A 25,487-nucleotide genomic window follows, 5' to 3' on the forward strand; every position below is an offset into this window, starting at 1 on the left:
GTAAATATAATAACCCTTAAATGGCTTACTGTTGTTTTAATTTCTCTTCGAATAAAAATAATGTTTGGTACTTGTACCTCTATGTTGTCCCAATAAGGGTTAGTGGCAGGTTTTCAAGCAGCAAATGCTGTTATCACGATGTTTCTTTCCAATTATATAACACTGTCTTATTTATCATGTAAAAAATATATTTATTAAACCTTTTTTATCTGGAAAGGACGTGTTGAAATTACAGTAATGTGTCGCTCATATTACAGACGAATTTTATAATTTAAATACTTAAAATATAATATGAATATAAAAATCGTATAAGGTAGTTAAGCCTGTATTTTAAGGGTCTGTAATATTGGACAAATGGAGCAAGCATTAGATGGCCAGCGCCGTTGCATTGAGGATTATCCAAGCTTTGTCGCTTTGTTTACGAAGACAGTGTTCAATGGACTAATTTGCAGATCTAAAAAATTGTTCAACTATAATAGCTCTCCTACGCTCTCTTGGTTTGTAGTTTCGTTGGTTGTTTCAGCAATTTTTTCCCAATTTCTTTTTTTTAGTTAAATAAATATGCATGTTGACATTCAAAACGATAAATTATTCGAAATCTGCAAGCTGAACACTGAGTTGAGATATCGTAGGTATATACACTTAGAGCGTATTTATTAATAGAGTCGCGATGGCCCAGTACGAGTCGAGATAGCCCAGTGGTTAGAACGCGTGCATCTTAACCGATGTTTGCAGGCTCAAACCCAGGTAAGCACCGCTGATTCATGTGCTGTCTTTTTAATTCATCTCGTGCTCAGCGGTGAAGGAAAACATCGTGAGGAAACCTGCATGTTACAAATTTCATAGAAATTCTGCCACATGTGTATTCCACCAACCCGCATTGGACCAGCGTGGTGGAATATGTTCCAAACCTTCTCCTCAAAGGGAGAGGAGGCCTTTAGCCCAGCAGTGGGAATTTACAGGCTGCTGTTGTTGTTGTTGTATTTATTAATATGTATAGAGTCTAATTAAGTAATTATTATGTACCGGATGAATAGGGAGTAAGTGTACTAATAGGCAAAAATAAGATCCCAAAAGCGAGAACTACTCAACTTTAGTACTTCGGTACTTCTTCTTCAACTTCAGTACTTTATAAATAAATAAATATAGATATATATGAATTACTGATTTCACCAATATTAGATTTTCACTAATATAAAAAGGTATTAATACAAGCAGCCGTAATTAATTCATTCAATTGCGTTCAATCAATCATTTGATCTTTCGTTCCTTTATTTAGTTCTTTGATTGGTAATGAAATGTGGCGATTAATTATTATCCTATTCATAAATCTTTGGTGTATTGGGTTATATGGAATACACTATTTATTAATCTTCAGCGTATCTATCGGCAATGTTTCTTAGGTTTGAGTTGTTTGTACGTTTGTCTTTATTTCTATAACTTATGACGATCAATAAATAACTGTTATGTTCCATTTTTGAAATTACATTTTACGTAAAAAATATTTAAATATAAAAAAAATTGTCCCATTTTTTTCTAAATTGACATTGCGATGTATTGTGTATTGGATTAATCTATTCAATATTTTATAAGATACGTAACAGCCAATGGCTGGCACAACGAAAACGAATAAAAAGTCTTCCAAACAAAGGTACTGCTGCAAATAATTTACTTGTTAAATAAAGTTATTTTTATGGATGGACGTTTAAAAATAAAATGTTATTCTTAATTTTAACCAAGAATATACTCTCAAACCGCCTTAAATGTATTGAACTTTATTATTTTAATTCAGAACTTCCAGATCTATTTAAAGAACACTGTACGAACGTATTTGAAAGAGAGAGGGGATGGTGCGATATTATGTAATATCGATACATGTCAAATATGAGGTGATAGTGGAGGCTGAAGATGAGAGATCACTTGGCGTGGGTACACTGTGATTGATGATAAAACTACACCTTAAAAAAACAACACTTTTTAAAAATATGTATTCGAATTTTAAACTTTAATAACAACTACCACGACGTTCCATTTTATAGATATATATTTTTTTAAGAAGCCATTAAGTATCATGTTCTATTTTTAAAATTAGTCTTTTATGAAATTTGTTTTCGATCAAGAATTTAGACTGTTAACTTTAGAAGATAATTTTATTCATATAATGCATCAATAAAATTAAAATCGTATCAAATTTATTTATTGATTATAAAATTAAACACAATCACCCTTGAGTCTAATATAACAAGACAAGACACGTAAAGACTGCTGAGAACTAAAAAAATCATCTAAAACCTCTATTTAGGTCGTTATATTATTCATGATATAGGCATTAATATATCTTTAACTTTACAAGCAAGAGATTGTTTCCAACATGTATGTCAAAGTATTTCTATGAAATGCGAATTTCCTGTCCCTCGATCCAATCCAAAGATAAAGAATTTCATTACGTTCTTCTCATACTTCGTCTTTCATCGAAGGCTTATATGATTCTTTTTTTTATAAAGTTTGTGTTAAAAAGGAATTTACGGAAATAAAATGAGAGTAATCTCGATACATCTGAGTGCTTTTGTTTTAAGAAATTAATTTGAATCTTGAATCTTATAAAATCTGTTCGGAAGTTTTCAACCGACTTCCAAAAGGAGGAGGTTATCAATTCGTCTGTATTTTTTTTTTTTTTTTTTTTTTTTTTTTTTTTTTTTTTTTTATGTTTGTTACCTCATAACTTTTCACTGGGTGGACCGATTTTGATAATTTTTTTTTTGTTTGAAAGGTAGTGCTTCCCGTGGGGTCCCATTTTTTTTATTTTTTTTTCCGATGATGGTATCCATGTGAAAACGACATATGTCTTAAATTTGCATTATGTATATGCGCGACAAATAGGTGAATAACTGAAAATCACGTTAACCAATTTTGATAATTCTTTTTTTATTATAAAATATATACTTCAAGGGTAATTTGGTGAAAGTTTGGTAAGGTTCTGAGCACAGGATCCATGACAAAGTAACGGAACGGAAGGGAACGGAACAATTCTGAGGAGCACGTTAGCGATACTCGGTCGAATCTTTTATTTATAGGTTATTTGGATATTTGAGTCACCTTCCGTAATGTGGTTATGTTTATGTAATTATCATAGTCGAATATTATAATCAACTAGCTACCCACCCCGGCTTCGCACGGGTGCAATAGTGATACTAAATATACTACAGAATTTGTTTATATACGACATCACATCGCAAACTTCTAAAATTATCAGTGTTTCTTTACTATATTGTTCATGTTTTATATACACAAACCTTCCCCTTGAATCACACTATCTTTTAAAAAAAACCGCATCAAAATCCGTTGCGTAGATTTAAAGATATAGGGACAGAGAAAGCGACTTCGTTTTATACTATGTAGTGATGGAACTCCTATACGGCTCGCAGTTAGGGTGCGATATGGGGCAGAATTTCTTACTATCTTTAATCAAATTTTGTGTATGTGATGTGATGTCATATGATGTACGAAATATAGTTGGTCTTTTTCAAATTTTTTTTGCTGAGTTCGATTACAGCTCTTTCGAGGGATCCTTGTAGTTTACGCCGCGTGACGTATTAAATCCGCATTTTCGAAAGTCTATTTTTGCTTTATTCGCAAGTTTCCTTTGAAATTGTCCTCGAAGTAGTTTCTGACTCATATAAACGGAACGTTTAATCTATCCATATTAAAAAAATTAGTTAGTCAACATCAGCTTCACTTAAAATCAAAAAATAAATAAAATTTTAACAAAAAGAAAAACCGACTTCAAACAAAACACTATTTTAAAACAAATGAATATGCACGAAAAAGTAATAAAAATAATTGCGTATTCAACATATTTTTTAGAGTCTTCCTAAGTTAAATGAAATGAAAAATATTAGACTACTTAAAAGTCGATTAACGATTATATCATGTAGTTATAATTATTGTTATATTTGGAGTCGGTGTCAGCCAATAAAACCCTACAGTATATCTATCAAAAAACAATACGAGAATACTTTGACAAATATGTTTTTTACAAATTACCTTTTACACAATAATATACTGGATCAATCAAGGGGCTCGTATCGCTTCTTTCTTTTGATTGTTGGGGCAAGGGCACCGTGGCTGACACCGGCTCCAAATATACCAATAACTATAACTACATGATATAATCGTTAATCGACTTTTAAGTAGTCTAATATTTTTCATTTCATTTAACTTAGGAAGACTCTAAAAAATATGTTGAATACGCAATTATTTTTATTACTTTTTCGTGCATATTCATTTGTTTTAAAATAGTGTTTTGTTTGAAGTCGGTTTTTCTTTTTGTTAAAATTTTTTTTATAAATAATATGCCTGATAAAATTTCCCTACTACGAATTTATATTTTTGCCTAAAAAAAGCATCATATTTTTAAAGGCATTTAATATGTATTTCACGAGTCAGGAACTTAAATTCGATTACAATATATTAATCACCATAAAACGCCCCCTAGCCGCGCCTGATTATCTACTAAATGGACATAATTTTATATATATGAATAAACTACTACTACTGGAAGCTTCACTGGAGTGCGCCATGTATACCAATAATATTTAGATATAAACGTTTATGTGCACCATTATTCTTTAACATCTACAATAGGAAAGGAATCAGAGTGTTTTTGTAATTGCTTTTTTAATATACTTATGGCTTTAGCTGTGGTAGAACAGTTAAGCGTGTAATGGAAGAGCAATCAAAACTATCCCGTCCGAAGATTCTAACTTTTTGCCTTATCATGTGTGATGTCTATCTTTGAATGGCAGCAGGAAATTGGATTCGTCACCAGGCCACCCATTTCCTTATTGACAGATTACGTAACATAACAATTAAAATTTTCAAACGAAACACATATAAAAACTAACAAATTTCACGTCGAGAATATTTTTAAATCCAGCGTCAAAAACAAAACGTGAAGTTCGGATTTTAAAAAATGTTAACAGCCAATCAATCAAACGCTGTTGCAAGGTTTCGTGAATAATTAAATAATATATGTACTCGTACATTCTCATAGTGCGAAACTTAGAAATGAAATTTAATTTACTAGTAATCGAGGAATACCTAAAAGTATCTTATTCTGTACTTGTTGACTTCCGAACAGGACATATTGTAGTAGTTGACAGTATTATTAAATGTTGAAAAAGAGAAATTACTGAGTTTTTGCCGGTTCCTTTTCGTAGAATCTACTTTCCGAACCGGTGGTAGCTTCATTTGATACCGTTGTTAAATAACGATTCAAAAGTGCTTGTAAAAGCTTACTTGAATAAAGTATATTTTGATTTTGATATTTCATTCCATGTATTGCTATATACTTATGTCTCTAAAACCGACTTCAAACAAAACACTATTTTAAAACAAATGAATATGCACGAAAAAGTAATAAAAATAATTGCGTATTCAACATATTTTTTAGAGTCTTCCTAAGTTAAATGAAATGAAAAATATTAGACTACTTAAAAGTCGATTAACGATTATATCATGTAGTTATAATTATTGGTATATTTGGAGCCGGTGTCAGCCACGGTGCCCTTGCCCCAACAATCAAAAGAAAGAAGCGATACGAGCCCCTTGATTGATCCAGTATATTATTGTGTAAAAGGTAATCTGTAAAAAACATATTTGTTAAAGTATTCTCGTATTGTTTTTTGATAGATATACTGTAGGGTTTTATTGGCAACGGATTTTGATGCGGTTTTTTTTTAAAAGATAGTGTGATTCAAGGGGAAGGTTTGTGTATATAATAAATGAACAATATAGTAAAGAAACACTGATAATTTTAGAAGTTTGCGATGTGATGTCGTAAATAAACAAATTCTGTAGTATATTTAGTATCAGTATTGCACCCGTGCGAAGCCGGGGTGGGTAGCTAGTTGATTATAATATTCGACTATGATAATTACATAAACATAACCACATTACGGAAGGTGACTCAAATATCCAAATAACCTACAAATAAAAGATTCGACTGAGTATCGCTAACGTGCTCCTCAGAATTGTTCCGTTCCCTTCCGTTCCGTTACTTTGTCATGGATCCTGTGCTCAGAACCTTACTAAACTTTCACCAAATTACCCTTGAAGTATATATTTTATAATAAAAAAAGAATTATCCAAATTGGTTAACGTGATTTTCAGTTATTCACCTATTTGTCGCGCATATACATAATGCAAATTTAAGACTTATGTCGTTTTCATATGGATACCATAATCGGAAAAAAATAAAAAAAAATTGGACCCCACGGGAAGCACTACCTTTCAAACAAAAAAAATTATCAAAATCGGTCCACCCAGTGAATAGTTATGAGGTAACAAACATAAAAAAAAAAAAAAAAAATACAGACGAATTGATAACCTCCTCCTTTTGGAAGTCGGTTGAAAACTAGACATCATTACTTGTCTGGTCTTAAGAAATAATTCTAGTCTCGTTTATGGTAATAGAGTATAATGAAGCGGAAAAAATATATGAAGATGGCAAAGTATGTGATATTATGATGAGTCATTGCGTTACTCTCAAGATATTAATGAACGACAGATCAAAAGATATAAATAAGATTAAATACTGAAAACCAAATGGGATCACAGTGACTGTAACAATAAAATGATAAGACGGACGGTCTGATCAAAAAATTAAATATACAAACGCTTGGTATTTTTCAGGTTGTAAACAAGAAATAAATTTAAAAAAATGCAGAAGAATAAATTTGAAATTTTTAAATAAAGAAGAAACTCAAAATTTCACGAAAGATCGAAACTGAAACGTGTGAAATAAAAACTTTCAGGTACTCGAAGAAAAAGAGAAATTGTATTGTTAGCAACAAATGCATTGAAAGATTCTCGGGCACACAAAGTGGTGATGATTGCTGTCGACTCGCTCAGTAAACTTTTTTATCTCAATCAAATCGCCTCTGATACCGTCAAACAGCAATCAATTGTAATTGTCCACAGCACTACGATTCTATAATTCGTTTCTCAGTCGTGAAATATTGACAACTAACGATAATACGACATCCTTATAAAGTGTGCTATGTGTATGCAAGCATTTCTATATGAAATGTATTTAATATACGTTATTGGATATTAATGCTGTATTGCTAAAAAATTCTTCCTAAATTAGCCATAATTTCTCAAAAATATATGTTTATTTACGCCATCATATTAAAAACTTCTAGTTAACTGCGTTTCTCTACTATAGCATAATATTATTATACATATAAACCTTCCTCTTGAATCACTATATATAGATATTAAAAGTCACATCAAAATCAATCAATCAAAATAATTAAATATCTAAACATACGCAAGGATATACAGACTGCGGTAAGCGAGTTTGTTTTATATAATGTAATGATAGTGAATGTCGCATAATACATTCTGAAATTTCACGGTCGTGTACTGCTGCGAGTATCGAATTTCTTCTTACGGAATACCTCTATAGGAATGAATGATTAATGTATCGTACCTCTAGTAGTCTCTGTAAGAGATATATTAATATTCTTGAGTGTGAATACTATAATTATGTTTAGACGAGTGGAATAAAGTGTTAAGTTGTAATCTTATAAATAATAATTAATAAGTTACAAATTACACGAATAATAAAAATGACACGTCAATTTATCAAGCACGTGACCCTTTTTCGTATGGGTATAATAAGCGGTGTGCACCAAACTTATATATCATAATATTATGCTCGTACATCTATTACGGTCGGTATATTTTTTTGAGAACAAAAACCCGGAACATTATAATTTCAGCAAATTCAAAATAATACGTATATCAATGACGTATATTCCTAAACTATGAGTCAAGTGCCGTCTATTGGTGAAAACCGCATAAAAATCCTTTTAGTATTTTTTGAGTTTATCGCTTACAAACGCAGCGGGTGGACTGTATTTTATAATATTCAGTGATTATACTATGAACTATTAACTCCAGTAGAAGTAAAGTCTTGTTTAAATTATAGTAAGAGGATTAGTGAGAGTGCAAAGTTTAAGTTATTATAGATACTCAGCCACTTCTTGTATCTTTGCGGTTCGTACATTAGACTCATTAAAGCATATCTATGCTTTACAGCATCATATAAGTGAGCTATTAAAATTATAGAATTTGGTTACCTCATTGCTTAGTGGCTTGATTGATTGCAGCAGGTGCTGACGCTCTAGGTTCAAACCTCACATAGATATTGGGTTTTTGTGTCGAAACATTCTTGGTGATTATCCGGTGTACGGAAATTGAAAGCGTTTGCCATGCTATGGAAAACACGTCGAATGCAAAATCCCATCGAATTATGAAAGTGAAATTGTATCTGTGTGTAGCATAATATGTCCTACGTACAAGGCTGGTCTCCCTTGGTCAGGACAACATAACGATCAAGAGATGAATTATATTAACGATTAAAATAATATATTTCTCTGATAAATACGTCAAGAAAAAATTGAAAAGTATTTATATTTATATAAGGTTTTTAATCGCACAAATAACTAAGAAAAAGCAAGAATATTGCTTTACTGTGGAGTTCTACCAGCTTTACTAGGTGTCATACATAAGGATAGTGGGTTAAAATGGTAACAATTATTACGCAATCTAAATTAATGCAAAATAACTCTCATGTACCTACTCAACAGTATAACCCGCAATTTCGTTTACATATATAAGATTGTTTTAATAACTTTTTTTCTAGTAAAGTAACAGCCTGTAAATGTCCCATAGCTGGGCTGAGGCTCTCCTATTAAGGAGGTAACTTATTCACCACGCTCTATTTCTGAAATTTGCAGAATTTCATTGATATCAGACACGTTTAGACATGCAGGTTTTTACTGACTGGAATATACTATATTCTTGGAGATAGGGCTTTGTGGGTCAGGAGTACCTACTCAGTATTTTGTACTAGGTGTCATATACATATAAGGATAGTGGGTTAAAATGGTAACAATTATTACGCAATCTAAATTAAAAACACTATGGTTATTAGTAACTGAAAATTTACCACTTAAAAACGCCTCTCTACCTCCGTAGCCTTGAGCTGCTTTACTATTTTTATGTCGTGTCATTTTGTATTTGATATTCTAATTTGCAGAAATTACAGCTATATGATATATCAATATTATGTCGTACGAAATTTTAGTTAATATTAAATAATATAAACGTTATGTAATTGTTATGTTAATACGAATATATTTTTTTGCGTTAAATAGCAATAACAACTATTTTTACAAACATCTCATAAAAATATATTATTTTAAAAAAAATTGCTATAGAATGCATTCCTTAATATTTATGCGTGAAGAATCATTTTAACAATATGACATACGATTTCAAAGAACAATGTTATTTTATACGATTAGTAAAAGCACTTTTTACTCAAGATTATTTATATAAGATAAGAATAAGAATTATTAGAAAGCATAATTACAAACGCGTTTAACTTACCAATGAAGTGAAATATATTCAATAAAGATAAAACTCGGTAAATCTATATTTAAATCATAAAAAAATCCACTAAATATTCCACGATCGCAATATGATATTATTTTCATAAAGTTTGAGATAATTAATATGCCCATATCATTCCCGCGCTGTTTGAAGTTTTCATTCAAACGTTTCCGGTTAATAATATGAAATAACCGCGAAAAAAACCCGAGCAATACGTCCGAAATTTAATAACTAAAATATTATTTATATGTTCTATATATGACGACATTTATAAGTGGTCAATGAAACTTATTAATATTAATCAACTTATTAATTAATTATAACAAATTATAAATATTTTACCAGTATCGAAATCACCAAGTTTAAATTTCACTAATAAGTCACTCACACCAACTTCACATAACTGAAAGATAAAAAAAGTCAGTTCCGAAACTTTACGTAACGCGTGCTTTCGCGTTAGCGTTATTGGTACGTCTGCCGTTCCGCGCCGTGCCGAACTGCAATGCGACCATCTCATCATAGGCGATCGGAGTCTGATAAGCTAATCACTGTATAGTATATAACAGTACGTCTTAAAATAGTACTATCATACTTCTTTTTATGCCCTTTGATGTACCTGTGTGTGTTTATATTTATATATTATATATGATAAGGTCTTATCATATCAAAAATATTTCTTTAAAAAGCCTTCTAAACGTAGCTTTTCTAAGCTTACAATTTGGTTTAACGTTTGAGTTGTAATCGTCCAGGTTAATTATGAATTCGCCTGCTAGTCCTTCGCCGTAGTATCTATCTTCTAGACGATTTTATATATACACATGGGCACACACACACACACACTCTTTCTTGTAAAATGATAATAATGATACCCCAAATTTATTTGAATTAATAAACAGAGATAGACCAGTGGTTATAATACCAAAATCCAAAGTGAAGATTGTGGTAGTATCCTTGTTCGAGAATCATTGAATATTCAACTTCATCATTCATTATAAATATTTAAAAGAAATTATCAATTTGTTTGCATACTTTTACATACATAGTTTTTTGACCTTGATCAGATCAAACGTTGCAAGCCGGATTAAAACCACAACGGACTCGATACTTTGCATGTGAGTTTGGTTCCGATAACAATGCAATTTTGATAGTAAGCATAACCTGATCCCAGGATTAGCTACATACAAAAGAACTCTTATGTACTGTATGTATGTAATTTCGTGTACATATATTGTTTTAAAAAAATGTTTTCTAGTAAAGTAACAGCCTGTAAATGTGCAGGCTGGGCTAATGCTCTCCCTTTTATGGAGGAGGCTTATTACACCACGTTTTATTTTCAAATGTAGCACAATTTCATTGATATTAGATACGTTTAAATATGCAGGTTTCCCCACGATGTTTTTACCGACTGGAATATACTATATTCTTGGTGATAGGGCTTTGGGTCAGCAGTACTCAGTATTGTTGTGTTCCGGTTTGAAGGGTGAGTGAGTCAGAGTTATCAAAAGCACAAGGGGCATAATACTTTATCAGTTCCCAAAACTGGTGGCTCATTGGTGATATACAGAATGGTTAATATTTTTTACAGTCTGTGGACGGTGGTGACCACTTACCATCACCTATATCATAAAAAAGACTGTTTTCTATTTCCGAGCCCACAAAACTTTTCTCTCGATAGGTATGCTAAACACGTTACAAGTAGATTGATTAAATGTTTGTTTATTTTAAATCACGTGGTGCATTCGAAGCGTCTGCTTAGCGAAAATCGCTTTTACGGTTTTCGTAAAGGTTATCTAGTGGTAATATCCATGATCGACTATAATTAGATTGTTTGTTGTTTCATCATCGTTCGTGTAATGTTATTCATTAACGCATCTGTATTTAATAAGCTCGCACGAAATTTTATAATTAATTGTTCTTGGAATATATAACTCTGTTATGAAAATATATAACGAAATAAGGTTAAATTTCAATAAAGCTTGCTTTTCATAATTGGAAAAGAAATCGGTTTTTTTATTTAACCTTCTTGCACAGAGATTTTGGAATAAGTAATATGTTTTTATGTTGGTATGATTAAGGTGGCGAACGAGCCATGATGAGAGATGATGGAAAAGCTGCTGCCCATGAATATCTGCATCAGATGAATTTTAGTGATGAGTAGACTCTCTTCTTGAATGCTTCCAAGTCGTATCAGCTTGGAAAAGTCACTTATACAAATTTATAAATTTTTAAATGATTTGGAAAATGGAAAAAATGTTGTTTAAATTTCATTCAAATGTGTACTTACGTCCTTTTGGTACAAGAGATACCACAAGCTACAATAACTAATGATAATGACGTCATTAAAGGTTTTGGGTACAGCGACCTATTTATTTCAACAAGTTTAAGTCGTCCTGATCGATTTAGGTCACAGTGAAAAATCTTAAGGGAGACCGAAAAATTAGGCAGAACATTTTTGCGCACTAATGTGCAAACACAGTTGCATCCTCTGTACCCAATTTATCATCTAATGGGATGGCAAAGATTAACTACTTAACCTACTTTCTGAAACACAGGCGTAAACACTCCCAAAATTTCAGATACCGGACTGTGAAAATTTCGATGGACCAACTCAATAACTCAAACTTTTTATTGGGTTTCCCGATTTGCCAATCAGGGATTTGAAGGAGTTCTGTGGCCGTATACCCACTGAGCTGAGATGGCCCAGTGGTTATAAGGCGTGCGTCTTATCCGATGATTGCGGGTTCAAACCCAGGCAAGCACCACTATATATATGTGCTTAATTTGTGTTTATAATTCATCTCGAGCTCGGTGGTGAAGAAAAACATCGTGAGGAAACCTGCATGTGTCTAATTTCATCGAAATTCTGCCACATGTGCATTCCATCAACCCGCATTGGAACAGCGTGGTGGAATATGTTCCAAACCCTCTCCTTGATAGAAGAGGAGGCCTTATCCCAGCAGTGGGAAATTTACAGGCTGTTACTTTACTTTACTTTTTTACTTTATATCCACTAGAGCAATAAAGCAATGTAATAAGTTATATCAATAGATATGTATCTATAAATAGCTTAGATAAACGTATTTGATGAGATACAGGTGCAATATATGTTCCTTCGAGGTGGAAAGGCAATCCACCACGATCGTGGAGAGTGCAGGCTTAGAACATACGGCTTTATGTGATTTCCGAGGCATGAGCGTGTAACACTTCCCCTTTCCTAGCTGTTATAGACTGATTGAATCTTGTTTTTATACGCTATGCAGTACGTGAAAATTATATTGATGATTCTTTTTTATTTATTTTTTTTAATTTTTTTTATGGTATAGTTTGGCGGACGAGCATATGGGCCACCTGATGGTAAGTGGTCACCATCGCCCATAGACAATGACGCTGTAAGAAATATTAACTATTCCTTAAATCGTCAATGTGCCACCAACCTTGGGAACTAAGATGTTATGTCCCTTGTGCTTGTAGTTACACTGGCTCACTCACCCTTCAGACCGGAACACAACAATACTGAATACTGTTATTTGGCGGTAGAATAACTGATGAGTGGGTGGTACCTACCCAGACGGGCATGCACAAAGCCCTACCACCAAGTATAAAATTAGTAATAAGTATTTTATTTTTTTGGTGCATTCAAAGTTAAATAACTTTTCTATAAAATTATTTCTGGTATTTATTTCTATATGTGCAATTTTTATTGGCTTAGTACTGTGTTGATGATTATTTTATTCCATATTTACAATTTGTTACTGTCATCTTAACTTTTTCTGATAATATAAAATGAAGATTCGAAGGCGAGACGAGAGTATTTCGAGTAGAAACAAATACGCAACTGATGGAGAAAAATCTATATTACGATTAATCTGATTTACAATCGTATAAGTAGATTCTTATCACTAGAAATGATTGAGCATCAGTAATTTTATAATGAAGGACCCTCATAATTATATAATTATATTAATACTAACTCCACATGTTTTTAAAGTATTTATGTATATTTAAAATTGAATAATAACATAGCGTATAATTCAAGCATTTCATTCAATTTATTCATTAAATAATACATCAGCATCTTCAAGCTTGTAGCCCTTAATTAAATTAAGTTTTAAATTTTAGCCATAATCTGAACGCTTATTGGTCGAGGATAACGTCATCAGCTGCAACCGACCAATGATAATTCAAATAAAAACCATAGTCAATATTACTTGATCAGCGTTACATAAGCTGATCATATGTTCAGTAAAATATTATAATAAGATTTATATTTATGAAGTTTTTATGAGGGGTTAAGAAAAAACTCGCCAAGAAATTGATGAGAGAAAAGTTAGTTGTGTGTGACAAATCCTCTTACGCTGAGAGGCGGCTTTCGTGTTCTCAGCCTCTTGAGTCCATATTGAAGAATAAACATCTCCCTTTTTAACTTTAAACTTATTTATTTTAACACATTAGATTTTACTTACCAAGGGGCGTTTTAGATCACTATTTAACATCATACATTTAAATACATAAATAAATAAATATGAGACAACATCACATACATTACTCTGATCCCAATGTAAGTAGCTGTAGCACTTGTGTTATGGAAATGGAACATCGACTCGGCCGTGAATCGAACCCGGGATCTCAGAGTGGCGTACTCATGAAAACCGGTGTACACACTACTCGACCACGGATGTCGTCATTTATTATAGAGCTTTATTTGGTTTGTGTACAATTTACAAATATATTTTTTAAATACTAATCTAATTGGTTAATGCCTGCATTATCTTGATAATAGTATAAAATAAGTCATAATTGCATTGTTGTATGCGTATAATAATGCTACTATTCTTAGATGAAGAAAGCGATTGTATGATATTCGTAAATCTTTAACATATTTGCTGAAAAGTAAGCAAAATCATACACGTACCATTTTAAAAATAAGTACGTATTTTATGCTTAAAACGCATACGATAAATGAATAAAGAGTATTTTTATTAATCATATAATTAAGTACGGAATTAATAAATATAGCTAAATCGAGAATCATTCTACTGCGTAATTTTGGTGGAATGCACTTGAATCGTCTATGAGAAGATGCTGTTCAGCTATACTGGGCTGAAGTTGTGAATAATGAAACGGGTAAGGAGCAGCTGACAGCCTTGTAGTTTTTTTACACACTTTTATGCCACTATCCAATTCGCACAGTCTGAACAAAACATTATGCAACTCCTTGACTTACTCAAAAAAAAAAAAATAGGACAATATGTTAGACTATTCAATTTTTGAGATACTTGTCTGCGTAGGTATTACCCACTCCTCATAAATTTAATACGCTCGTGCTCCAATTGCAAGGGTGAGAGAGCCAGTGTAACTACAGACACTAGGGACATCATATCTTAGTTCCCAAGGTTGGTGGCGCATTGGCGCTGTAAGAAATGTTTAGTGTTTCTTATCACGCGATTGTACGCGTGACAATTTACAACTTGCCTCATGTAAAATCGTATATTTGTTATAAAATAACACAGTCCATGCAAAAAGTAAACCTTTTACTCAATGACATATATATGAAACCATAGAAAATGTTTAATCAACATAAAATTAAACGAAATAAAATATTAATAAATTTTAATAGTTCTAGTTGATGATAAAAACGGATATAGAATAGAATCGGTCTCGGTATTTATGTATATTGCTGCAGTAAAAGTCTTGAGAGTATTATTAGCAATATTACGTTATGAAGAATTTAATAAAATGGTCTGTAGCCATAAAGAAGTACGTAGAGTACTCTCGTACATATGTAAATTTTTATGCATTCGATAATTGAACTTTAACGCTTTATTTTTTATATGTTATAATGATGAGAAGATAGTAATTATAATGGGCGAAAGCGAGACATCGACCACGTAAGGGTCACCATTACCTACAAAAATTGTCATTAAAACATTTTAAACATTAGAACGCTAATACGTCACCAACCCTGGGAACAATATTGGACAATATCACGCACATTACTCTGATCCCAATGTAAGTAGCTAAAGCACTTGTGTTATGGAAAATCAGAAGTAACGGTGTACCACAAATACCCCGACCCAAGTTAACATAGAAAACGAATGAACTTTTTCTACATTGACTCGACCGAGAATCAAACCCTGCACTTCGGAGTAGCGTAACCCTGAAAACCGGGATACACACTACTCGACGACATTGGCTCACTCAGACTTTTAACTGGAACACAAACATAAAAGTAAAGTAAAGTAAAACTTTTAGTCTTATAGAATATATAGTAGGATGTTTCATGCGTTGAGAAAATATGTCGTCGCTTCAGAGGGCTACCATATTGAATAATGCATATGACTCGTCTATGACAAATTGAATTTGTATCATGTTTTATAAAAAATATAGCGCCATCTAGCGGAGTTATATATGCGTTAAGAATATATATTACGAAAAGATGAGGGAAAAACATTATTCTGACACACAAGGTACAAAAATAATAGATTCGTTTACAACAATAAGTACACACATCAACATTGTCTAGGGATATTTTGAATTTACTCAATTATTTCAAATTTTATTAAAGATAACATGCAACATGTTTATATTTTTATAAAGCCCATTTATCTGACTATAGTCCAGAATAAAAAATAAACCATATTATTTTGCGTAAACAATTTTATTCTTAAATAAAGAAAAAAACGTAAAATAATGGTAAAACTAACAATTAATGTTTGTCTCAAGAAAATGTGAAAAATGTAGAAAAGTTATTGTTTTTAACAGTCATATGAAAAATCAGTAGTCTGTAAAACTATCCAGGACATTTATAACGTCCTGCAACAATTTTTCATACTTTGGATTAGGTTTTTCAAGTCTTGCTGCGGTATATTGTCCCAGGTCCGACTAAGATGCAAAAAAGTGGCTCATCCGTCGCAATATTTGCAGGAAAATTACTCAAAGCCCTTCTTTGGAGTATGGCCCACGCGTGCTCTATGGGGTTTAGGTCAGGTGATTGAGCGGGACAGCCTAAGACCGATACGTCTTGTTCCTACAACCATCTCGTCACCACTCCCGCTGTGTGCGGACGGGTGCTATCGTGCATGAGCGTGAATTCTTGGCCCATTTTTAGTCTATGGGGCTAAATTATTGGAACAAGCATCTCGTTACGGCATTTTTTGGCCGCCATGGTGTTTCTGATCGAAACGAGGTCTGTTCTTCCACCAAGATAAATTCTCGCCCAAACCATAATTATTCTGCCGTGGTATGAATGGATTTTCTGAAGATGTTGCAGACGGCTATCATGACCAGGGAATCGCCAAACACGTACTCTACGTGTATCGGGGTGGAAACCGAACCGGGACTCGTCGGTAAACAGCACTACAGAGCACTGGTTATCATCCGAGAGCAAATTTACACGAACCCACTCTAGTCGTCGTCCACGACTTCCTCGGCGTAGTGCTGGAGTACGAAACGGTCTGCGAGCATGAAGGTTAGCTGCATGAAGCCTTCTCCTTACAGTTTGGTCACTCACAAGCAACTGGTCCTCTGGCTAGAGCCTCTGAACCAATTGAAGTGCCGTAACATTTGGTTCTCTTTTCGCCGCAACTTGCAAATATTGGTCTTGTCGTTGATTGGTTATGCGCTTCCCACCTGGATATCTTTCAGTCACTTCACCAGTAGCACGGTAGCGTGACCATAACCTAGATATGACGTTTTGTCTTGTTCCAATCTCCTCAGCAATACTCCGTTGAGTAGCCCCAGCTTGGAGCAAGCCTCCTGCCCTTAGCATTTCTTCTCTCGTTAAATGGCACCGCTGCATGATGCACACAATAGGTTTAACTCGAAATTAATCGGTAACTTGTTATAAAACTTAAATTGGACACAAAAAAATATCTTAATATGACGGTAGGTAAACGAAACCTTCGGCCATTGCTACCATTATGTCGCGTAAAAATTTTATTTTTATTTTTTTTTATCAAATTCAAATTTAGAATCGCCCAAGAAGGTTTACAAAATAGTCTTTCATCAAAAGATTTTAAAACCGGATATTTATTTTAGGATTTTTTGAGTTTAAGAATTTTATACAAAATATCCCTAGACGGTGTTGATGTGTATCTTAACAATAAATATTATTAGTTATTATTACAATTTGAGACAACATCACTTACATTACTCTGATCCCAATGTAAGTAGCTAAAGCACTTGTGTTATGGAAAATCAGAAGAGACGATAGTACCACAAACATCCGGACCCAAGATAATATAGAAAACTAATCATAATCTACATCGATTCAGCCGTTAATCGAACCCAGGACCTCGGAGTGGTGTACCCATAAAAAGCGGTGTACACACCACTCGACCAGATAAGCTTTAAAATAAAACATTAATGAATAATAATTATTATCAAAATTGAAAATAGAGTTCGATCGTACTTTTTTTATACAACAGGTGCACTAAGAAGTAGGCTGACCACCATCATCACATCTGTAACACTGAGGCGCTTGCAGTTGTGTCGACGGACAATAAGAAAAGTTTAGAATCATTTAATTGAATTATTAGTTCCCAAGTTATATCGGTTTATATTCAGAAAATATTGTAGTGTATATTCAGAAAAACTCGTTTGTGAATCCTGGTACAAGAGAGTGGTTGTACGAGGCAGGAAATGCCCTTAATCGTACTATGCTCTTTTTTTTGGACGCACCACCTGGTTCGGATGGAACTTTATTTTTATATATAGGCGCGGGCTTTATTTTTTATTTATGATTATTTATGGATATAAAAATAAACATGGTCGGCTATACACGAAAAAAATGAGAATCTTTTACATATATACATTATCTACGTAACCTTTTAAGGTACACAGAGGAGCTTTGATAAAATCCCATATTACGCTCTGTTTCACACATAGAATACAAAATTTCAAGACCGTACCGTTAACCCTGGAAAACCTGAAAATAATATTAATTCTACCACAAATTCGTGACTTACTTAACATAAAATATAAAATTGGAATTCCAGTCCTTAATTCCACAGAATTTAGAGCAAATGTTTTTGAAAGATAAAACGGTATAGTGTAAATTGGAATTATTTATAAACATTTATGTATGAGTTGACATAACTGCAATGTTACAAAATATTTTGTAATTGGAACTGGTAATATAAATTTAATATAAAAATTCATTTGTTTTTTTTTTTTAACTACCCTATCTGATCACCAGGAAAACAAACAGGCTATAAATAATGTAAAAAAAAAAAAACTAAAATTAAGATACTTGGCATGAAATATAAAAGTAATAAAAACACAAAATCATGACAAATAAAACTTTTTATTATTTCAATAATATTTCTCAAATTTGCAAATGGAAAAAAGTCATGCTCATAATCACGATTGAAGCCTCATAATGAAGATTCCAATGGAGAAATAGTGTTTGATAGAAATACTAATTTATAGGGTATTATCTATTATAGAATTTTAGTCTATAAAGATCAAATTATGGCTGAAGCGATCATGCCTCGGCACAATTATCTGATTTTTCAATTTCCCGCCGAATGGAAAAGATTTGTGATAAGCATAATAAAGTTTCCGAATCGTTCTATTTAATGGGTGTGATTTGAGTGGCCATAATACGGATTTTTCATTGCTGTCATTTGCCTCTCCTTCGTTTGTGGTAATTTAATCGTATTCCCCGATTTCATTGCCTATTATCGTTCGGTTTTTTCCAACATTAACTCCCTTTTATTTGTCAGTATATACATTATTAGAGGATATGGATTTATAAGTTATTTTTATAATTTAGGAGTAGTGCCTAGTTCCTAATTTTAGTTACATGGTCATAGTAATTGAAACAGCATATAGAGGATATGCCTTATTTAAATTGTTGGGAATATATTATATATATTTATTATACAGGATTATATGTTTAATTAATTATCGGTGTTTGTATTCGTTGAGAGTCATAGAATATATTCAAATATTAATTGAAATGATTAAGTACTGTTTTTCTTGTCAATTGCTTCTCGGTAAAATCAAGATTAAAAGCCATCAAGATTATAGCTAATTAATCTCATCATATATTCTACCGCCAAACAGATAGTTTAAGTATTATTGTATTCCGGTTTGAAGGTTGATTAGGTCAGTGAAAGTTCAAACATAAGAGACATATAACATCTTCGTTGTCAATATCACATTGGCGATGTAAGGAATGTAATTTTTTTACAGCGGCAAGAATTGTCGGTGGTTTTGGAACATCACTTGGTGGTAGGGCTTTGTGCAGGCTTATCTGGGTAGGTACCACCTACTCATCAGTTATTCTACCGCCAAACAACAGTACTCAGTATTGTTGTGTTCCGGTTTGAAGGGTGAGTGAACCAGTTTGACTACAGGCACAGGGGACATAACATCTTAGTTCCCAAAGTTATTGGCACATTGATGATGTAAAGAATAGTAATATTTCTTACATCGTCATTGTCTATGGATGATGGTGACCACTTATCATCAGGTGGCTCAAATGGTCGTCCGCCAACCTATACCATAAAAATAAAAGAAACTATTTGCTTGTTGCTTTACTTTTATTAAAAAAAGCTTAATATTAATATTAACCTTCCAAAATGTCCATTCAAAAGTAACCTTTATAGAAAGGGTGTATGTACTTTTAATATTGTCGCTTATATTCTATAGAGTGTCCAAGTAATTGTTTAATACTTGGATGATAATGTTAAACAATTACATATTTGCTAAAAATCTCTATTTATGAACATTTACTTCACTTTTAAATAGCCAAAAATTTTGGACGGTTAAATAAAGCAACGAATTTAATTAAAAACAAATATTAAACTCATGCTCAATACCTCGTAAAAATATATTTACGCAATTAATGCCAATATTAAAGATTGAATAATTTTAATGGCAAATAAAATTGGCTTGAAATACTATAACCAACGTTTTTGAATTATTGGTCATTTATTTTTAATGTTTATTATTATTTTTTTTGTAATTTTAATTGTAGGCTTCAATAAAAACTAGTTACATACTAAATGTATTGGTATTATTTCTACCATATTCACCAATTACTTCTATTAGTTTAAGCCATCCTAAGACCCTGAACCACCTGACTCTAGCGCGTAAACACGTGATGATTAAAGGCGCGTGTGAAGGAGTGTTAAGTGTTATCTTTAATTTACTCCTAACTTAATTTACTACCCAAGGTAGTAAATATATAAAGATCAATGTGTAAGTACAATGTCTTCGTCTTGAATAACAATTTAACTTTGACTTAGTTTAACAATTAATCTTTTATAATGACGATTCAAAAGTGTTTGCAAAGAGGTAAATTGAGTACATGTGTTTTGATTTTTGTACAGTCGGGGTAAGAAAAGGTTCGTCACCTTTAGATATATTTCTGCGTGCTCAGTATGGGCGATAATCATACATATTGCGTGGCAATGATTTGATGTTTATATGCAAATGGTACCAAGAGTTTAAGACTTGATAAAGGAATGAATTTGAACACTGGCGATGGTTTTCTTACTCTCACTGTACATCGTGGCCTGAGATCGTATGTAACTAAACACAAAGCTGCTTGAACTGTTATTAAATTACAGTTGTTTGATGCTACATAATCTATATTTTTACAATGATCACATCATAGTGTGCCACAATATCAGTTACTGATGAGTTGCTTACCTTTAAAGTTATGTATCAAATTTGAGGTTCTTATAGTAGAGACTAGAGGTATTCTAGAAAATTTCCAGCTATATTATTATTATTATTTAGCTATATTATTATTATTATATGCAGACGATTTTATAACTTTATATATTAAAACGACAGTCGCGTTTATAGTTATTACATAGTTATATTGCAAGTTCTTTTTTAATTTGTCACGTATACTCAGAAAATCCATTAGAAACGTCGAATACAACTTAAAAGAAATACGAAGAACTGTGTTCAGTCCTGAAATCAGTTTTGTGGGCGGTAGTACTTCTTTCTTTACCACAAATTTTGTTTTCTTTTACATTTCATGTGATTATTTATTTCCTTCAGAATTAAATAACGTTTAGACATCGAAAATATTTATCAATATCAATACCACAGGTGTCAAGAATATACTTGATATTGGAATGGCACAGCTAGGGATCTCAGCTCAGAGCTGAGATGGCCCAGTGGTTAGAAAGTGTGCATCTTAACCGATGATTGCGGGATCAACCCAGGCAAGCACCACTATATATATATGTGCTTATTTCGTGTTTATAATTCATATCGTGCTCGGCGGTGAAGGAAAACATCGTAAGGAAACCCGCATGTGCCTAATTTTATCGAAATTCTGCCACATGTGCATTCCATCAACTCGCATTGGAACAGCGTGGTGGAATATGTTCCAAACCCTCTCCTTGATGGGAGAAGAGGCCTTATCCCACTTTATTTTACAGCTCTCCAAATCATATGCAATTGTTTATATATAGCCAAAGGCCAAAAAACATTGATAGCGCGATTTAAGTTTTCTAAACCTATCAGATAAAATTATAACTCATTATTATCAGTTGAGATTCACATATTCCATTCATTGAATACATACATATACTGTGGGTACATAAACAATGGTCAAAAAGAATTTAAACTGGAATCTTATATTGACTGTAACATAAACATAAACAATCGTTAGCGCGATTCGTAAAGCGAATAAAAAACACAATTGCGTCTCTAAATAACTTAACAGAGCATTCAAACCCATGCATATAGATTTAAATTAATTAACCATTCTGCTCGCCACAATTGTTTGCATTTCTGTGCCGGGATCAAGGATTTAGCAGTACAAAAACGGAACAAGAGGATTTAGAGGCGGCGTTATAAAAACCCTTACTGAATAATGTGTTGGTTTGTTGCTTGCTCATAATATACTCGGCTTATGATTTTTTTTAATACACATATTTGGACCAAAACGTCGCACAAGCAAGCTTTCTTAAGATTTATTAATACGCTTATTCGATATACGTGCGTATATGAGAACCGAGATGGCCCAGTGGTTAGAACGCGTACCTACATCCAAACCGATAATTGCGGGTTCAACCCCAGGTAAGCACGATTAAATTAATCTCGTGCTCGGCGGTAAAGAAAAACACCGTGAAGTCACCTGCATGTGTTTACAACAAGCAACGATAAATAATATATAATGTTTAAATTCATAGAAATTCTGCCACATGACGTGTATTCCACCAGCCGCATTGGAACAGCGCGGTAGAATATGTTCCAAACTTTCTCTTAAAAGGGGGATTTTAGCCCAGCAGTGGAAAATTTACAGGCTGTTATTGTTGATATACATAGATTTTATAAGGGTAACGTAAGCCCTAAATGTCCTTTTAACGATGTACGATGTCGAAAGCCCTATAATTATTATGAAATGAAATATATCACACCAAAACCTTTCGAAGCTAATGATGATAGTGATGAGAATGATAGATGAGGTTTACGAATTGTAAGTTGGCGAGGGAATTAACTCTGGGTCGGGGCACATTCGACACGTGTCAAAATATATTATGTCTGTAGCTTAACTCGCCATTGTTTCGGAATTTGGCAGAGTTGTTTAGAAATTTTTGGCAGTACCCCTTTTATGGTAAGCTATTTCGTATTATTTTATTTGTACTTGAATACAAACGGAAGCCGTCATATCAAAGTAGGATTTAATAGGGTACTAATATTACAGTCGAGATGGCCCAATGGCTAGAGCATGTGCATCTTAACCTATTACGGGTTCAAACCCAGGCAAGCACCACTGTATTTTTTTATGTGCTTAATTTGTGTTTATAATTTATCTCGAGCTCAGCGATGTAATTACAACGAAGTACTGTCACATTTGAATCTTCTAACCCTTCTCCTCAAAGAGAGAGGACGTCTTAACTTAGTAGTACTAAATTTACAGGCTGCTGCTACTCTTATTATTACAGTACTCAAGATCTCAAATATTTTGCAAAGCCTATAAAAAGTATAGGGAAGGTTTTTTCTATATAGTATAGAGGTTCAAATAATGTGGTTTTAAAGCGACTTCAAAAAGGAGGAGGTTATCAATTCGTCTGTATTTTATTATTTTTGAACTGTATCGTATTGTTTTTTTGATAGATATACCTATTATGACACCGGCTCCAAATATAGCAATAATTATAACTACAGTATATAATCGTAGATCGACTTTTAAGTAGTCTAATATTTTTCATTTCATTTTACTTCGGAGGACTCTAAAAAATATGTTGAATACGCAATTATTTTTATTGCATATTTATTTGTTTTAAAATAGTGTTTAGTTTGAAGTCGGTTTTTCTTTTTGTTAATTTTTTTATTTATTGTACTTAAATTACGTTGGCGATCTGACGTCACAATGACGTCGAAACGAGGAAATAGTATGCGGTTGGTTGGCACTCTGTAGTGCGGTAGCTTGCTTTACTAGGCCGGCTACTTCGAGCCACACCGCAACACGACGTTACATACATCCTTTCACCGTTGTTTTGGTTTCAATTCAAACAATCTTGTCGTATATTGCTAATGTTATTACAAAAGGTCATATGTAAAGTTTATTAACTTTACACAAAACCATATGAAAATTTACATAGGACCTTTTGCAGTAGACAACACAAGATGTTCAATTGAGTATCTTAAAGACACATCAAAACAAAATCAATCATGAGCCATGCGATTAGGTTCCTCTCCCATTAAAGAAAATATTCTTTGATATTTTACTTGATGGTAGGGCTTCGTACCGTCCACTCATTATATATTGTACCGCCAAACAGAAATACTCTGTAGTATTTTATTCCAGTGAGTAAGATGCGTAAGTCAATGTATCTACAGGCACAAAATGTATCGTGTCTTAGTTTCCAAGGTTGGTAGCGCGTTGTTATTTTGAGAAATTGGTAATCTTATACTTTAATAGCGTAAGTAATTTTATCCCAGTGATTATGGGACGATAGCTGCACGTAGAAAATCGGTTAAAGTGTAATTTTGAAGAGCTCCAGCAAAGAGGATTCCTGTTTGCAATTAGAAAATTTATTAGAAAATGAAAAGAAATCAAAAAAAAAATTGTCATAGGCTTCGAAATTCGAAAAAAAAACTTTTGAATAGTCTTGCAGAAGACACGCTAGTATATAATAATTACATGAAAATTGAGCGATACTCGCCTCTGCTCTAAGATGTATGTATTCCGACCAATGGGGCATATCGGCTGGAGAGCAAATTATTCAAGATCTATGTGTTCCGGCAGCAAAGCTATGAGATAGCTGCTGCTGCAGGGCAAATTATTATTGTATCGATCTATAACCATATCAAATCAAGCAATATGAACAATTGGTAAGAATTAATTATACTTAATATAGTGTACACAGATCTATAATAACATATTAATAAGTATTAGATATATATTTTGTATGAATATATATTATCTGTGTAATTATTAATCTGTCATCTCGAGTGACACACGTCGCAAAAGCGCGGGAAAAAGACAATTAAAAAAAATGTGAAGACGGTGTGTGAGCAGCGAGATGATATTTAAATATATACATTTAATCTAATTGGTAAATCAACCTTACATGCGAAGATTGCACTTATGTTACAAAAATATTTTATTCAGTATATATTTATAGTCTATACTAACTCATAAATCGATCAAAATTCTGCTTAACATTGTCAAAAGAAAGTTATGTATCGTGATCGCCCACGTCAATTCGCACCCAACTTTCCTTCGCGGTTGAGTTGTATGTTTACTAAGAATATAAGGCTTCTACTTATAAGTTTACAAGCTTAAAGTCTATATTGTATTTGTAAATTAATTACAAATAATTAACATACTGCAAGGTCGATTCTAACACATAATGTACATACGTTTGTATAAAAAAATTGTGTTAAATCAACATATAAAAACGCAATCGAATGTTGTAAAGCCTTAAAGTAAGTACTTCAATAAAAAGTATTTCGTTTCAAGTTAATGTGATGACATTATAAAACCGAGCTTTTAAAGGTGGGAGCTTAATGGTGAAATGGGATTTGCTTCTCGTTAAAGT

General features: G+C 32.7%; 1 protein-coding gene across 1 annotated transcript in view; it reads right to left on the reverse strand.

Annotated features, from left to right (window-relative positions):
* The window catches only part of LOC124531087 (calcium/calmodulin-dependent 3',5'-cyclic nucleotide phosphodiesterase 1), a 288,992-nt gene extending 279,072 nt beyond the window's left edge, over positions 1-9,920 (reverse strand). The window contains exon 1 of the mRNA XM_047105541.1: positions 9,808-9,920. The gene's annotated coding sequence lies outside the window, so the exon portion shown is untranslated. The remainder of the gene's footprint in view (positions 1-9,807) is intronic.
* Positions 9,921-25,487: the final 15,567 nt, after the last annotated feature.

This window comes from Vanessa cardui, chromosome 7, assembly GCF_905220365.1.
Source record: "Vanessa cardui chromosome 7, ilVanCard2.1, whole genome shotgun sequence".
Taxonomy (NCBI): Eukaryota; Metazoa; Arthropoda; class Insecta; order Lepidoptera; family Nymphalidae; genus Vanessa; species Vanessa cardui.